This window comes from Thalassophryne amazonica, chromosome 4 (assembly GCF_902500255.1).
Source record: "Thalassophryne amazonica chromosome 4, fThaAma1.1, whole genome shotgun sequence".
Lineage (NCBI taxonomy): Eukaryota > Metazoa > Chordata > Actinopteri > Batrachoidiformes > Batrachoididae > Thalassophryne > Thalassophryne amazonica.
In genome coordinates, this window is record NC_047106.1 from 6688110 (window position 1) to 6701884 (window position 13775).

At 49.4% G+C, this 13775-nt stretch overlaps 1 protein-coding gene across 1 annotated transcript in view; it reads right to left on the reverse strand.

The window, feature by feature from the left end:
- LOC117509383 overlaps positions 1–13775 on the reverse strand; it is a 362900-nt gene that overhangs the window by 43322 nt on the left and 305803 nt on the right. The window lies entirely within an intron of this gene.

Sequence of the window (13775 nt, forward strand, 5' to 3'; positions counted from 1 at the left end):
TCCTTTCAAATTTTTCAAACATATTTTGAATGTTTATTGGTAAGGTATTTTTATTAGCTTGGTGCATTGTTTGTAATATTTTCAAATCAACTAAATCATGAAATTTAAGTACCCTATACTTAATGAATAATGGATTAGATGGATCTCTAAAACGACTATTGCTAATCATTTTTAAAGCTCTTTTCTGTTGTGGCTGGCATGCTTGGCTGGCTTTTGTTTGTCCTCTGTTTCTGTCTTTTGGTTTTCCTTCCAGGTGGTGCGCATTTGGGACTGAGTGGCTGTGTGGCTGAGTTACCAGGACCTCACCCTGATCACCTGAGGCTGTTCAGGTGCAGCTCGTTCAGGACTCACAGCTGTGGTGCATCTACACGGACTGGAACATGGTAGCATTTAAGTCTGGAGTACACAGTGTGTATTTGCCAGAGACTCAACCTTGTGACCAGACGAATGAGATCGTCGTCTCGAGAGCCATCTCATCATCAGTGGATGCAGAGACCGTACCAGGTTTGATGCATGGTCTGTGAAAGAGGAGGGGGTGAGGTCTCACGCTCATCAGCACACTTCCTGAGGTACGTTAGGTTTTGTGACTAACATTATTACAGTCAGTAAATGTGGTGTCCCTCACACCTTATTATATTGAGCTGTTATGTTAGTCGTTTAATCAGCTTCCACTGCAGTTGAATGTGAACAGGGTGTTCCATGCCTGCAGGGTGGGAAGCTGATTAGTGATTAAGCCAGGAAGTGTTTGCTGTTTGTGAACACCTTTGAGTGGTCTCTCTGTGTGTGGAGTGTGGACTCACATGATGGTTTCTTCTTTCACAGACTCAGTTTGTCGCAGCCACCTGGGGGGTGTCGGCGGGGTCCTTGGGTCCGAACTGGTTCTGGCTCCGGACCGTTTGTGCTGCTAGGAACGCACCACAAATCCACCACGCCAGACCGCGCACTTATTTGTTTGTACTTTTTCACATCACTGTTATGTAATTAAATTTAGTTATCCTTTGTACCGTGCTCTGCTTATTTTATACTGGGTCCTTCAAATGCTGGTCGGTTCTCCGGGCTGCGTCCGACACATAACACTTTTCTGCAGAATAAATAATGGTTGTGTATAAGTTTTACATGTTGATCCCCAGATTTCTACACAATAAGTTAAATATGTGACAATCAATGAATTGTACAATGTTAATAAACCATACTTTATGCAAACTAACAATGGCTTTCGCTATTTTTCCTTTTGTGTAATTTATGTGTGACTTCCATGTAAGATCTTCATCAATCATGACTAAGAAATTTTGTTTCTTTTACCCTTTGTATGTCCATTCCATCTATTTTTAATGACATCATTTTTTCCACTCTGTCATTAAACAATATGAAATTTGAATTTGAATTTAGTGACAATCTGTTTATATCAAGCCAATGTTTAACTTTTTCCACCTCTGTATTTATCACTTGTACTACTTCCTGTATATCTGATCCAGAGTAAAATAATGTTGTATCATCAGGAAATAATATGCTGCCAAGTACTTTAGATACATTCACAAAGTCATTGATATACAAAATAAACAGTTTGGGTCCAAGTACCGACCCTTGTGGTACTCCATAAATAATGTTACACAATTCTGATTTAGTATTATTTATCTGAACAAACTGTTTTCTATTTTCTAAGTAGCTTTTTACTGATGTGCAATACCTCTAATTCCATATTGTTGTAACTTATGAAGCAATCTTGAGTGGTCGATAACATCAAAAGCTTTTTTCAAGTAGATAAAAATACTTACAAAATAATCCTTATTATCTATTGTTGTTCATATTTTCTCTGTTAATTCTATAACTGCCATAGCTGTCGAATGTTTTGTTGTGAACCCATACTGAGCATTATTTAAAATATGATGTTTCTCAATGAATTTGTCCAACCTTATCACAAAAACCTTTTCCATAATTTTAGAAAACTGTGGAAGCAATGACACTGGCCTGTAATTTGAAAAATTATGTTTGTCTCCATTTTTATATAATGGGACTACCTTGGCAATTTTCATTTCGTCTGGGAAAATTCCTGTTGACAGAGACAGATTACAAATGTAAGTGAATGGTTCAATAACAGTTTCTATTATACTTTTTACAGTCATCATGTCTAAATCTTCTCTTTTGCTTACACAGTTTTTTACAATATTTCTTATTTCATCTTTTTCCACATTGTCTTGGAAAATACTATTGACCGTATTTACAATACAATACAATACAATTTAATTTATCTTCTACTATTAGTTTATTTCCCACCAGACTTGATCCCACATTTGAAAAATAATCAGTAAACTCATTTGCAACTTCTTTTATGTCATATATCTCTTTATTTTCCTTGATAAAGTAATTTGGAAAAGTTGATTTCGCTCCATCACTTTCAATCACACTATTTATAATTCCCCATGTTGCCTTTATATTATCTTTACTCTTATTTAATTGTTCACTATAGTAATTTTTTTTTGTTTCCTAATTATTGTCAATAGTTTATTTTTTTATATTTTTTGTATCTGTGTTCTGTTTCCTTTGTTTGCATTTTTAAAAAGCACTTATATAAATAGTTTTTCTTTACACAAGCATTTTTTATTCCCTTAGTCAGCCATGGTTTATTTACTCTTTTCTTACTAATTTTTATTAATTTACAGTTTTTATTATATGATTTCATCAGTATTTTCATAAATGAATTATATGCTACATTAACGTCGCCGACATAAACTTCTTCCCAGTTTTGATTTTTAAGGTCATAATTTTGTTGGGAAAGTGTAGGAACACGGACCCACAACAGGGGGCGCAAATGAACGGACAATGGAGTAAGTCAAAATAACAAGCTTTACTGTTGTGAATGTGCACAACGAATACAACCAATCACAGCAATGGACAACAGTCAATTCACAAAAGTGTCGTGTGGGCAGGCTCGAAGATAGGAGACGCCTCTCCAAGGTAAGACCGGAACCACACGGCTTCCTCCGCCACAGGACCCCGGGAATACTGGAGCCGCCAAGTCCTGAACTCCCAGGTGGCCACTGCCTCCGCGTGTCGGACCTGGTACTGCTGGCGAGGAACAAAGGACAGTTAGATGGGGGCGCATTTGCACCCAGGACTCCGAACAGCAGGGAAGTTACCTCCACCTCTCGTTGGAACAGTAATCCACAAACTAAGCACAAATCCAAAAAGATACACTCCGTAGCTTCGATACGTTACCTCTCTGGTAGAAACGATATCTCGGCAATGAGGTGGAGGTGCCGTCCTGCTGATATACCCCACAGATGATTGCCGTCAGCTGTCTCAGGTGATGGGTGACAGCTGTCACCGTAGCTGCTCACGTGAGGCGGCGGCGCCCTCTGGTGCCTGAAGCCCGCACTCCAGGCAGGGCGCCCTCTGGTGGTGGTGGGCCAGCAGTACCTCCTCTTCAGCGGCCCACACAACAGGACCCCCCCCTCAACGGGCGCCTCCTGGCGCCCGACCGGGCTTGTCCGGGTGGCGACGGTAGAAGTCGGCCAGGAGGGCCGGGTCCAGGATGAAGCTCTTCTTCACCCAGGAGCGTTCTTCGGGACCGTACCCCTCCCAGTCCACCAGATATTGAAAGCCCCGGCCCATCCGTCGGACGTCCAACAACCGGCGCACTGTCCAAGCCGGCTCGCCATCGATGATCCGGGCAGGAGGTGGTGCCGGACTGGGTGTACAGAGGGGCGAGGTGTGATGGGGCTTGAGCTTTGACACATGAAATACTGGATGGATCCGCAGTGAGGCTGGAAGCCGAAGCCTCACTGCGGCGGGATTGATGACCTTGAGAATTTTAAACGGTCCTATGTATCTGTCCTGCAGTTTTGGGGAGGCCACTTGTAGCGGGATGTCCTTTGTGGACAACCACACTTCCTGCCCGGGGCGATACGTAGGGGCCGGGGTCCGCCGCCGGTCTGCATGGGTCTTCGCCCTCATCCGGGCCTTCAACAAAGCAGAACAGGCAGCACGCCACACCCGACGGCACTTCCGCAGGTGGGCCTGGACCGAGGGCACACCGACCTCTCCCTCAACCACCGGGAACAATGGGGGCTGATACCCCAAACACACCTCAAAGGGGGAGAGGCCGGTGGCTGATGACACTTGACTGTTGTGGGCGTACTCGATCCAGGCCAGATGAGTACTCCAGGCCGCCGGGTGCGCGGCTGTCACACAACGCAGTGTTTGCTCCATTTCTTGATTGGCCCGCTCTGCTTGCCCGTTGGTCTGGGGGTGATACCCGGACGAGAGACTGACCGTGGCCCCCAGTTCCCGGCAAAAGCTCCTCCAGACATGCGAGGAGAACTGGGGACCGCGATCGGAGACGATGTCTGATGGTATCCCATGCAGGCGGACGACATGGTGGACCAGGAGGTCCGCTGTCTCCTGGGCCGTTGGGAGCTTCGGGAGGGCCACGAAGTGCACCGCCTTGGAGAATCGGTCCACTATCGTGAGGATCACGGTGTTTCCCTGGGACGGCGGGAGGCCCGTGACAAAATCCAGGCCGATGTGGGACCAGGGGCGATGAGGCACGGGCAGCGGCTGTAGCAGTCCCGGAGCCTTGCGATGGTCGGCCTTGCCCCTGGCGCAGGTGGTACAGGCCTGGATATAGTCCCGGACGTCGGCCTCCAGGGATGCCCACCAGAAGCGCTGCCGGACAACTGCCACGGTTCTTCGCACCCCTGGATGACAGGAGAGCTTAGAGCCGTGACAGAAGTCCAGAACTGCAGCCCTTGCCTCTGGTGGGACGTACAGTCTGTTCTTTGGTCCAGTCCCGGGGTCCGGGCTTCGTGCCAGGGCCTCCCGGACGGTTCTCTCTACGTCCCAGGTGAGGGTGGCCACGATAGTGGACTCCGGGATGATGGGTTCCGGTGGATCCGACAACTCCGCTTTGACCTCGTCTTCGTGTACCCGGGACAAGGCATCCGATTTCTGGTTCTTGGTCCCGGGCCGGTAGGTGATGCGGAAGTCAAAACGGCTGAAGAACAGTGACCAGCGGGCTTGCCTGGGATTCAGCCGCTTGGCGGTCCTGATATACTCCAGGTTCCGGTGGTCAGTGAAAACCGTGAATGGCACGGACGTTCCCTCCAACAGGTGTCTCCACTCTTCAAGAGCCTCTTTCACCGCAAGGAGTTCTCGGTTGCCGACGTCATAGTTCCGTTCAGCCGGGGTCAACCTGCGGGAAAAATAGGCACACGGATGAAGGACCTTATCGGTCTTCCCACTCTGGGACAGCACAGCTCCTATCCCTGAGTCCGAGGCGTCCACTTCAACCACTAACTGGCGACTAGGATCGGGCTGCACCAGAACGGGTGCAGACGAGAAGCGCCGTTTCAACTCCTTGAACGCGGCCTCGCAACGATCCGACCAGGTGAAGGGGACTTTTGGTGAGGTCAGGGCTGTCAGGGGGCTAACAACCTGACTGTAGCCCTTAATTAACCTCCTGTAGAAATTCGCAAAGCCGAGGAACTGTTGCAGCTTCCTACGGCTTGTGGGTTGGGGCCAGTCTCTCACCGCTGCAACCTTGGCCGGATCAGGTGCGACGGAGTTGGGGGAGATGATGAACCCCAGGAAGGACAAAGAGGTGCGGTGAAACTCACACTTCTCGCCCTTAACAAACAGCCGGTTCTCCAATAACCGCTGCAGGACCTGACGTACATGCCGGACATGAGTCTCAGGATCCGGAGAAAAGATGAGTATATCGTCTAGATATACGAAGACGAACCGGTGCAGGAAGTCCCGCAATACGTCGTTAACCAAGGCTTGGAACGTCGCGGGGGCGTTTGTGAGGCCGAACGGCATGACCAGGTACTCAAAGTGACCTAAGGGGGTGTTGAATGCCGTCTTCCACTCGTCTCCCTTCCGGATCCGAACCAGATGATACGCGTTTCTAAGATCAAGCTTGGTAAAAATCTTGGCTCCATGCAGGGGCGTGAACACCGAATCCAACAGGGGTAACGGGTATCGGTTGCGAACCGTGATTTCGTTCAGCCCCCTATAATCGATGCATGGACGAAGTCCGCCATCTTTTTTACCCACAAAAAAGAAACCTGCGCCCATCGGGGAGGTGGAATTTCGGATCAACCCGGCAGCTAACGAGTCCCGGATGTAGGTCTCCATTGATTCGCGCTCAGGCCGTGAGAGGTTGTACAGTCTACTGGACGGGAACCCACTGCCTGGAACCAAATCGATGGCACAATCGTACGGACGGTGGGGGGGGAGTGTGAGCGCCAGATCCTTGCTGAACACGTCGACAAGGTCGTGGTACTCCACCGGCACCGTCCCCAGATTGGGCGGGACTCTGACCTCCTCCTTAGCTTGGGAGCCGGGAGGAACCGAGGAACCTAGACACACCCGATGGCAGGTCTCGCTCCACTGAACCACTACCCCGGACGGCCAATCAATCCGGGGATTGTGCTTCAACATCCAGGGAAAGCCTAACACCACACGGGAAGTGGCCTGAGTCACAAAAAACTCGATCACCTCCCGGTGGTTTCCTGACACCACCAGCGTTACAGGTGGTGTCTTATGTGTGATCGGAGGGAGCAGGGAGCCATCTAGCGCTCGAACCTGCACAGGCGAGGTAAGCGCCACCAGAGGGAGCCCTATCTCCCTGGCCCATCTGCAGTCCAACAGATTCCCCTCAGAGCCCGTGTCCACCAGTGCTGGGGCCTTCAGGGTTAAATCCTCATACAGGATCGTGACTGGGAGTCATGTAGCAATGTGGGTGTGTCCCACGTAAATGTCTCGGCCCACCCCTAGCCCAGTCTCTAGGGGCGGGCGTTGGTGTTGTAACCGCTCGGGGCAGTCTCTCACATGGTGCTCTAGTGCACCACAAACAAAACAAGCTCCATGGGCCCGTCTCTTCTGTGCAGCTGGTGCCCTAAATGTTGCCCTACTCGTGTCCATAGCTTCGTCAGTAGGGGGAGCTGTGGCCCCACGGAGCGCAGGGGCCGTGGAGCGTGGGGAAGGCGGAGCGCGGTCGGAACCGGAAGGGAGAGGGACGGCGCGTGCCCGGCCACGCCCTTCGTCTCGTTCCCGCCGACGTTCTTCTAACCGGTTGTCCAACCGTATGACAAGATCGATAAGCCCGTCTAAATCCCGCGGTTCGTCCTTAGCCACCAGGTGCTCCTTGAGAACCAAAGACAGTCCGTTTACAAAGGCGGTGCGGAGGGCAGCGTTATTCCAGCCGGATCTCGCAGCCGCGATGCGGAAGTCGACTGCATAAACAGCTGCGCTCCGGCGCCCCTGTCTCATTGACAGTAGCACGGTTGAAGCGGTCTCGCCCCTATTAGGGTGATCGAACACGGTTCTGAGCCCCCTCACAAACCCATCGTATGTCAGAAGGAGCCGTGAATTCTGCTCCCATAGCGCTGTAGCCCAAGCGCATGCCTCACTGCGAAGCAGGTTTATGACATAAGCTACTTTACTAGCATCGGTCGCGTACATAACGGGACGCTGTGCGAAGACGAGCGAACACTGCATCAGAAAATCCGCGCACGTCTCCACACAGCCTCCGTACGGCTCTGGAGGGCTTATGTATGCTTCCGGGGAAGGAGGGAGAGGTCGTTGAACAACCAGTGGAACGTCAACGTTACGCACAGGATCTACGGGAGGGAGAGCCGCAGCGGCGCCCGGAGGGCGCGCTTCCACCTGCGCGGCGAGAGCCTCCACCCTGCGGTTCAGGAGGACGTTCTGCTCGGTCATGAAATCCAACCGAGTCGTGAAAGCGGTGAGGATCCGCTGCAACTCACCGATTACCCCTCCTGCGGACGCCTGCGCGTCCTGTTCTTCCATTGGCCGTTCAACAGCCGGTTGACGCCCCTCGGGATCCATGACGCTGGCCGAGATATCCTGTTGGGAAAGTGTAGGAACACGGACCCACAACAGGGGGCGCAAATGAACGGACAATGGAGTAAGTCAAATAACAAGCTTTACTGTTGTGAATGTGCACAACGAATACAACCAATCACAGCAATGGACAACAGTCAATTCACAAAAGTGTCGTGTGGGCAGGCTCGAAGATAGGAGACGCCTCTCCAAGGTAAGACCGGAACCACACGGCTTCCTCCGCCACAGGACCCCGGGAATACTGGAGCCGCCAAGTCCCGAACTCCCAGGTGGCCACTGCCTCCGCGTGTCGGACCTGGTACTGCTGGCGAGGAACAAAGGACAGTTAGATGGGGGCGCGTTTGCACCCAGGACTCCGAACAGCAGGGAAGTTACCTCCACCTCTCGTTGGAACAGTAATCCACAAACTAAGCACAAATCCAAAAAGATACACTCCGTAGCTTCGATACGTTACCTCTCTGGTAGAAACGATATCTCGGCAATGAGGTGGAGGTGCCGTCCTGCTGATATACCCCACAGATGATTGCCGTCAGCTGTCTCAGGTGATGGGTGACAGCTGTCACCGTAGCTGCTCACGTGAGGCGGCGGCGCCCTCTGGTGCCTGGAGCCCGCACTCCAGGCAGGGCGCCCTCTGGTGGTGGTGGGCCAGCAGTACCTCCTCTTCAGCGGCCCACACAACAAATTTAATGCCTCTAAGGCTTTTACTGACTTATCTCTTTTAAAATTTATAACAGTTTTTTTTCTTTTTGTATTTTAATATTGAAAAAACTGGTAAATGATCACTAAAATCTGTCATCAAGATCCCATTCTTAATAATTTCATCTGTTCTGTTTGTGAATATATTGTCAATTACAGTTGCACTTTGCGATGTAATTCTGGTTGGTTTTGTTATCAAGGGGAATAAACCCAAACTATACATTGAATTCACAAAATCACTTGTTCTTTGGCAGCTGGAGCTTTCTATATTAATGTTAAAGTCTCCACACATAAAAAGCGTTTTTTTTGTTTGTTTGTTTTTTTGATTTGATGGAATAATTCTATTATTTTATCTGTAAATTTCACAATGCAAGAGTCTGGTGCTCTGTATACACAACTGATTGGAATATTCTTAGATGTTTCATGTACAATTTCCACTGTTACAATTTCTATGATCATCTATAATTGTCATTTCTTCTACAATTGTACGTCAGATCTGTTTTTGTGTACAAAGCAATACCTCCGCCTTTTTTATCTCTTCTGTTTACAAAATACAGCTCATATCCCTCCATTTGAACATCAGCCATGAGGTCATCTTTAAGCCAAGATTCTGTGATTGCAACAATGCTGAATATATTTTTAAACTGATTTAAATAATCTTTTATTTTTGACATTTTACAGTACAAGCTTTGGCTGTTTATATGTATAAGTGACAGGGTATCTTCTGTAATTTTTTCACTATTTAACTGTTCTTCCATATAATACTCACAACCAATTGTTTTTAAGTCAAATATACTTTCATCAATGTTGTTGTCTATGTCGTATATTTTATCATCTGTTTCCTTGTTTGATCTGATTTTTGTTGGTCAAATTACCAACTGGCATACTTAATTGTCTATTCAGGTCTGTATTTTGTAAGGTCATCCATGTTTATGATTTGTATACCATTTGTTCCTTCTTTCACTCTGATCCACACCCTACAGTTCCAGACCCATGTACCAACGTGTTTCTGTTTTTTTTAGTAGTCTTGCTTCCCTAGCAATATCTGCATTTTTTTTCTCGTTACATGCTCATTTATATAGACACTTGTTCCTTTCAGATTCTTTGCCTGTCTTAATAATTCATTTTTGTATTTTCTGCTTGTAAATCATATAACAATGTTAGATAGTTTATTTTTACTATCTTTGTGTTGTTAAAGTGTAGTGACACGGACCCACAACAGGGGGCGCAAATGAACGGTCAATAGATGAGCCAAAATATAACAATTTAATGTTGTGAAGGTGCACAACGAATACACAGACAATCTCAGAATATGATTACAGTCAATCCACAAAGGTGAAGTGTGGGCAGGCTCGAGGATAGAAGACGTCTGTCCTGAGAAGAGCCGGAACCACACGATTTCCGCCGCCACCGAACCTGGTGAATACTGGAGCCGCCAAGTCCCGAATTCCCAAGTGATCACCGTCCCCGACTGTTGGATCTGGTACTGCTGGCGAAGAACAAAGAGTGTGGGTGTGTGTACACCCAGTAACAATAACGGTGGGAATGCCACCTCCACCTCTCACTCAATATGCTGATGAATTTACAGTGATCCCTCAGAGGAAAAGAGTGCCGTCCTGCACTCACTCAGCCTCCACAGGAAGAGGGACCGGTACTCCTGCAAACACTCACAATATACAGCTTATAAGTAAACACAAATGGCTGAGGATATTACCTCCATTGAAGTACGATATCTCGGCGATGAGGTGGAGATGACGTCTGGGTTTTATGGAGTGGGATGATGAAGAATGAGTGACAGCTGTCAGGACATAATGAGTAACAGCTGTCACTCCCGGCTGTGTCCGTGGCGGTAGCGCTCTCTCGTGCCTGAAGCCCGCACTTCAGGCAGGGCGCCCTCTGGTGGTGGGCCAGCAGTACCTCCTCTTCTGCCCACACAACACTTTGGATGGAATAGTATGACAGTCTGATATAGTGTCTTGATGGATGACAACACCTTTTTGATATAAAAAGTTTGTAACTTGTTTTTCCAATGTTTGAAGTTCTTCAGGTGGTGCATCCTCCCCATTGGCTCCACTAGAATCCACTACCCTTGCATAAGACCGATGTTCTGTTTCTAAACCAGATATTATAACATCGTCTTTTCTAGAGTATTGTTCAAGTTCATCCACACGTTGTTCAAGCTTCTTAATAATCTTGTCCTTCTCTTTAACAAGATTTTTCAGCTCTTTAATCTCCTCCGTCAACTTGTCTAGATTAGACATGTCTTTTGATATATGGTTTAATGAGGTATTTATCTCCTCTATGTCTTCGTCAAATTTATCCGTTTTCTTAGGTGGTGCCATGTTGACATTGTGGTTTAATACTGGCCACTATTAATTGTGAAACAATTCTCACTTATAGTCTCCACCACCACAGGTCCGGTCGCCGCACACCGACCCGCCCCGATGATAACCTCGGATATAGCCACCACCAGCCTCGGTCGTAGCCGCCGTTAGCCTCGGATGTAGCCGCCGCCAACCTCAGATGTAGCCACCGGTAGCCTCAGATGTAGCCGCCGCCAGCCTCGGATGTAGCCGCCGTTAGCCTCGGATGTAGCCACCGCCAACCTCAGATGTAGCAGCCGGTAGCCTCAGATGTAGCTGTCGCCAGCCTCGGATGTACCCGCCACCAGCCTCGGTTGTAGCGGCCGCTAGCCTCGGATGTAGCCCCCGCCAGCCTCGTATGTAGCCGTCGCTAACCTCGGTTGTAGCCGCCGGTAGCCTCGGATGTAGCCGCCGCCAGCCTCGGATGTAGCCACCGCTAGCCTCAGATGTAGCCGTCGCCAGCCTCGGATGTAGCTGCCGCCAGCCTCGGATGTAGCCGCCGCTAACCTCGGTTGTAGTGGCCAGTAGCCTCAGATGTAGCTGCCGGTAGCCTCGGATGTAGCCGCCGCCAGCCTCGGATGTAGCCGTCGCCAGCCTCGGATGTAGCCGCCGCAAGCCTCGGATGTAGCCGCCACTAGCCTCGGATGTAGCCACCGCAAGCCTCAGATGTAGCCGCCGGTAGCCTCGGATGTAGCCGCCGCCAACCTCGTATGTAGCCGTCGCTAAACTCGGTTGTAGCCGCCGGTAGCCTCGGATGTAGCCGCCGCCAGCCTCGGATGTAGCCACCGCTAGCCTCAGATGTAGCCGCCGCCAGCCTCGGATGTAGCTGCCGCCAGCCTCGGATGTAGCCGCCGCTAACCTCGGTTGTAGTGGCCGGTAGCCTCAGATGTAGCTGCCGGTAGCCTCGGATGTAGCCGCCGCCAGCCTCGGATGTAGCCGTCGCCAGCCTCGGATGTAGCCGCCGCAAGCCTCGGATGTAGCCGCCACTAGCCTCGGATGTAGCCACCGCAAGCCTCAGATGTAGCCGCCGGTAGCCTCGGATGTAGCCGCCGCCAGCCTCGGATGTAGCCGCCGCCAGCCTCGGATGTAGCCGCCGCAAGCCTCGGATGTAGCCGCCACTAGCCTCGGATGTGGCCGCCACAAGCCTCAGATGTAGCCGCCGCCAGCCTTGGATGTAGCCGCCGCTAACCTCGGTTGTAGCGGCCGTTAGCCTCGGATGTAGCCGCCGCACTTGCAGTACATGCGAGATGCAGTTGAAATCCTCCAGAGGAAAAGCTGCTCTTTTTACTCTCCAGGAAAGTTGTGTGCTGCAGTGAAATGCGTCCGACCCCTGACTGAGTTAAATAAATGTTTTAAACATATGCGGTTGTCTGTGGTTTATATGGTTTGAACAGAAGTATCAAATTTGACCTGTAGAACTTTTGGACTGGAAGATAGACTGATTTAATATTTCTTGTTGACTGATCCGAAAAATACTGATGTTATAACACTGTTATAAAATCAAACAGTCAATAGGTGGTGCCCCAGGTTTCGAGGTAGAATTAACCACGAGCGCTAATTCCCTACAGAGCTGTAATAAAGTTGTTGTGTTGTTCAAACTACAAGTCTTTTTCCTGGAGACCCAATGTTAAACACAACATTGTTCAATAGAACATTCCATCTTTCACCTCATAAACATTCATTATTTGTATATTGGAGGACACAGACATCCAGTGATTAAAATGGCATTAAGAAAAGAACTACAGAAATCAATTAAAGGAGAACGAGGTAACGTTGGCCAGTTTTTTTGCAGTTTGGTTTGTTTGGTCGCAGTTTTCTGTACAGAACTCTGCCTGTTATATGGCTGGGGGGGCCTGGCTGCCGGTTTGTTTCTGTTTTTTGGTTTTCCTCCCAGGTGGCTTGCGTTTGGGACTGAGTGGCTGTGTTGCTGAGGCTGTCAGGACCTCACCCTGATCACCTGCGACTCGTCAGGACTCACAGCTGTGGTGCATCTGGATGGATTGGAACATGTTGGCATTTAAGACTGGAGTGCACAGTGTGTATTTGCCAGAGACTCGACCTTGTGACCAGACGGGTGAGATCGTCGTCTTGGGAGCCATCTCATCAGCAGCGGATGCTGAGAACGTCCAGGTTTGATGCACAGTCTGTGAAAGAGGAGGGGGTGAGGTCTCACGCTCGTCAGCACACTTCCTGAGGTACGTTAGATTTTGTGACTAACAGTTATACAGTCAGTAAATGTGGTGTCCCTCACACCTTATTGTATTGAGCTGTATGTTAGTCATGTATCAGCTTCCACTGCGGTGGAGTTTTGTGAACTGGATGTTCCATGCCTGCAGGTTGGGAAGCTGATCAGTAATCAAGCCAGGAAGTGTTTGCTGTTTGTACACCTTTAAGTGTTCTGTGTGTAGAGTGTGGACTCACATAATGGTTCCTTCTTTCACAGACTTGGTTGTTGCGGCCACCTGGGGGGTGTCGGCGGGGTCCTTGAGTCCGAAACAGCTTCTGGCTCCGGACCGTTAGCGCTGCTGGGAGCGCACCACGCCAGACCGCACCTTTCTGTTATTATATTATCACTGTTATGTATTAAATTCAGTTAGCCTTTGAACCGTGCTCTGCTTATTTCATACTGGGTCCTTCAAACGCTGGTCGGTTCTCCGAGCTGCGTCCAACACATAACAGTAGTCTCTGGCCAAACATCACGGACCCAGCGGTAGCAGAGACGGTAACGCGCCGGGAAGGCGGCAGCAGACGTTCAGTGGTTATCCGGATCAGTTGCGGGGCTCTCCGCCCGGAAGGTGCGTGTTTGAGACCCATTACTGGATACTGATTTGTGCTCTCTTGCAGCCGTGT